The sequence below is a fragment of the Pinus tabuliformis genome, chromosome 3_1, assembly GCF_031772625.1.
Source record: "Pinus tabuliformis cultivar Carrire ecotype Pingquan chromosome 3_1, CPIR1, whole genome shotgun sequence".
In the NCBI taxonomy this organism is placed as follows: Eukaryota; Viridiplantae; Streptophyta; class Pinopsida; order Pinales; family Pinaceae; genus Pinus; species Pinus tabuliformis.
In genome coordinates, this window is record NC_142301.1 from 845,947,320 (window position 1) to 845,952,140 (window position 4,821).

Genomic DNA, 4,821 nt, shown 5'->3' on the forward strand with positions numbered 1-4,821 from the left:
CAGTGGTGTTGATATTGTTGAGAGAGCATAAGTCTTATGCCAAGATTAGCAAGTTTAGTTTCTTTTAGTCTTAGATTAATTACTTGTGACATTTTGTTTCCAAGGAAGGGATAGTAGTGGATCCAAAAGTATTAAAACTATTATGGAATGACCAACTCTAAATAATGTGGATGAAGTTAAATCATTCATGGGACTAGCAGGTTATTACAAGTGGTTCATCAAGAAAATTTCCAATATTGGCTATCCGATCACATCTTTACAAAGAAAAGGAAAGAAGTTTGAATGGAATGATGAATGTGCAACTAGATTTGATTAGTTGAATTAATTTCTTACCAATTCTCCAGTTTTGAACATTACAGACCCTGATAAGTATTTTGTGGTTTGTATAGATGCATGTAAGGAAGGACTTAGTGGAGTTGTGATGCAAGAAGGTAAAGTGGTTTGCTATGAATCAAGGAATATGAATGAACATGAGAAAAATTATGTGGCTCATGATTTTGAGTTGGAAGCTATCATTCATGAATTGAAGATGTGGACACATCATCTCCTTGGCAGGAGGTTCATTTTTATGAGTGATCACAGTTGAATGAGATACTTGTTTTACCAGCCCAATTTGAATGCAAGGAAGGCTAGATGGTTGGCTACTATCAGTGAGTTTTATTTTGGGATTAGGTACATCAAAGGCAAGGAGAACTAGGTTGTTGATTCTCTTAGTAGGAGATTACAGGTGAATCATATTTCATCTGTGATCTATTATGGGATAGGTTTGAAGGAGTGGATCTTACATGTAGGGAAGCATGATGAGAAGTACCAATCATTGAAGTAGAGATTATAGCAGTAGGGTGAAGGTTATCAAGATGAGGAGTATCACCTCATAGAAGATGGCTTGTTCAGATTGAGGAGCAAGATCTATGTGCCAGATAACAACAAGCTTAAGAAGCTTATTTTGAGATATTTTCATGTCAAGCCATAATCAATCCACCCAAGATACCAGAAGACTTTGATAGTTGTTAAGAAGTTCTACTATTGGAGGAATTTTAAGAAAGAGGTGGCTAAGTTTGTTGCCAAGTGTTTAGACTATCAACAGGTGAAAGCTAAGTGCAAGCATCAGTTGGTTTAGGGAGGTCACTTCCATGGACTTCATTATAGGACTGCCTAGAAAAACGTGATTGTGGTTGAGAATTTGAATAAGGTAGCTCACTTCATTGTGGTGATGTCCACTAATTCAGCTAGTGAAGTGGCTCAAATCTTCATTAAGGAAATAGTGAGGATACATGGAGTTACTAAGAAGATTATATTAGATAGAGATGCCAAGTTCACTTCCAAGTTTTGGAAGGAATCATTTGGAGGTTTTTTGGACAAAGTTATCTTTTAGTACAACTTATCATCCACAAATGGATGATCAAAAAAAGTGGTTAATAAGATTCTTGAGGACATGTTAAGGATTATGGCATGCATCAATAGAGGGAGTGGGAGGAGTATATTCCAATGGTGGAGTTTTCTTATAAAAATGGGTATCAAGAATCCTTGAAGATGAGTCCATTTGAGGCTATCTATGGGAAGAGTTGTAATACTCCTATCAGATTTAGTGATCCAATGGATAGGATGTTGATTAGACCAGATATGTTGGTAGAGATGGAGCAGGAAATTCAAGTTATTAAAATGAATTTAAAGGTATAATAGGACATGCATAAAATTTATGTAGATCAACATAGAGCATTCAAGAAGAGGTCCTTGAGAAGTGGGTCATGTTCCAAGTTGGCACCTCGGTATTGCAGGCATTTTGAGATCCTTGAGAGGATTGAATGGGTGGCATACAAAAGAAATTTGTTTCCATCAGTGAAAATCCATGATGTTTTCCATGTTTCATTGCTTAAAATATATGTACATGATGTTGATCATGTGATTGATTGGTCCGTATTGCAGGTGGAACCAGAGGGAGAGTTCCAACTAGAACCACAATGCATATTACAGCAAAAATAGCTCATGTTGTATAACCGAAAAATAGAACAAGTTAAAGTGCAATGGAAGCACTTTGGGCTCGATGAAGCTACATGGGAAATGGTTGATAAGATGCGAGCATTATATCCTTCATTATTTGTTGGTTGAAGTAAATGTGTTTGATATATATATATATATATATATATATATATATATATATATATATATATATATATATATATATATATATATACTATATGTAACGAGTTGTGTTATGAAGCTACAAAAAGTAGTATGTTGTAAATACTACATCGAGCTATGTTATAAAGCTCCAATAAGTAGTATCATGGTCATGTTTTTAGTAGTTGGTCATTGTAAATATTGCATCGATCTATGTTTGTCAGGTGCGGTGGTTTGCTAGTCATAAGAGTCATAAGAACACTGAGGATGGTGTTCTCCGAAAGGGTAGGGGTTTGTAACAACTCTGTTGGCTTGTTGGGGCCTAACCCAGGTTTAGAAGTGATTTAGCCAAACAAATCCTGACACTACCATCCCTTTCGGCAATAGTCCGTGGTGCGTGCACTGAGGTCTCACCTGAGGTAGTATGGGAGGGTGCTGGAACTAGGTTTCTACACCCTAGGGATGTCTTGATGAAGTCTGGGAAGTTCACAAACCGAACCTGTGCACTTGCGCTACTCCGTGCAGCTGTCTATCCTTCGCAAATTGTGCAATTGCTTTCGTGTAGCTCTGTAAAGAGCACGAAGAGGTGTTGTCTAGATCCTTATTCCTTATTGTGCTTTTATTATAGATCTTAACTTAATTATGTGGGCCCAGTGTTCTCATTAATCATTCAACATTCATAGCAAGTGTGCGCAATCATAAAATGTAAAGAGATGCATAAATAGAATAGAAGCATTGACAAAGAATATTCCAAAATCAACTTATCTTTTATTAATTCTCTGTCCCAGTACAATCCCAACTCTGCCCTGTGCACTCAGCTGCAGGGGTCCACCCACACAGTTGCAAACTCTACCAAGCCTCTACGCACTCAGCTGCAGAGCCTCTAACTACTACTACCACTCAAGATTCAGACTTACAGACTTGGAGTTAATTCATCATCCAAAAACCCATATGACTTCCCCAAAAACTTTGAATCCTTTTACCCTTAGAGCCTCGCTCTATTTATACAATCCCATGGTCCGCGGACCATGGGTAGGCTGACACACTTTACATTCAATTACATTATCTTAGGGAGGAAAACCCTAGAATCTCGCGCTCCATGCCTACATTTCACGGGGTCTTTACATTACACTTTTTACCAAATTTGGGCTTCAAGCCCTAAAAACATGTTATGGGGGGATCCATTGTCCAACAGGCCCCCAACGCAATCATCATGACTCATCCGGAGTCACTCTGCTCATGTGGTGATCCTTGCCTGAAGTCCATACAACTGCGCCTTTGTTGCATGAAGATTTGTAGCACATTGTTTTGCCACCTGCTGGATCCGTTATGCTTGCTCAGCTGAATGCTCATTGTCATGGTCAAATCCCTATCGCAGGTCCTGCATCACTTTCATTTGCACGATTTTTCCTTCGATGTCAGCTGTGATGAGGAAGGCCTCATGAATCCAAGGCTAGACATGTGCTTTAAGTACTACCTCTTTTTGGCGTGCTGTGTCCACTTGCTCCTTCAATGCCTTTGCCTATTGTAGCCTTGCGAGCCACTGAGTTAGGACCACTGTCTGTGTTGTACCGTGCATACTGTCATATTGCATTTGAAGCTCCCGTGCCTCTATTTCCAACCGTTGTATGGTGGGATCCTCCTCTAAGGTTGTGAGGACCCTGAAGGATTCTTCCAACAACATGGTGCAGCTCTGCACTACTTGTTCATTTTCTTCCAACCCTTTTCGGACATCACCAATGCGTTGATCTCAAACTTTTGGAGGCATGGAGGGCTGCACCTTTAACCGTAGTTCAGCAATTTGCAGGTTGAGGTCCAGCTGGATCCTCGTAGCTTCCTCCTTCACCTCGCAGAATCCACTGGCCAATTTGTGGATCCGTATTCCTACTGGCAGATCTGTCATAATTTCTAGTTCTGGGACGCGGCGACATGCTTCCTCTATGATTTGCTCCAACTGTTGGTTCTAAACCACCGCTTCATCACGTTTTAGGCTAAGCTGTTTGATGTTGATTCGTTGTTCACTTAGAATTTGCACTATGCATCCCTCTCTAGCACGGAGTTCTGTCGTTGCTTTGTCCTATAGCTAGTATAAAATATCTCGCGGAAGGGCAGCCAAGTTTAGGCTGAGTCCCTTGATCTACCCTACTATGGCTCTATCCTCCATGATGTCCACTATTAGTGCTCCTTCCGGAAGTGCGATGGTTTTGGCCATTTTGGATCGCAACAACTGCTCTATTGCCGATGCTCCCGTGGCATCGTAGACGGCTACCATTCCTTCTTGTGGGAATCACACCTAAAGTCCCTGCAATTATGCCTTGAGTGCCCCCAACACATTTTGTTGCTCTGTCATTGCTTCTTGGAGTGCCTCCCTAGTGACCTCATGAACTATGTCGCCAATGTCATATAGATCACCCTTTGTCAGTGTAATAGTCTCCCCATCCAATTTGGAAGCCTTGGTCTTCTTCTGTGGCCTTGTTCGTTCAGTCTCGCGCAACCGTTTCAATTGTGTAGAAGTGGTGCTTGGGTCCGCGCCTTCTGCCGTATCATCTGTCCCATGTCCTGTGGTCAGGTCTAGGCCTCTTTCCTCCTACATCAGGGTCACCCCTGCTACTGCTGTTTTTAAGCGGCCTTGGTCTACTTTGTGGCAGCCTTCGCTGCCTCGTGGGAAGCTCTGACCTCCTCGACGAGCTGCTCATTCCG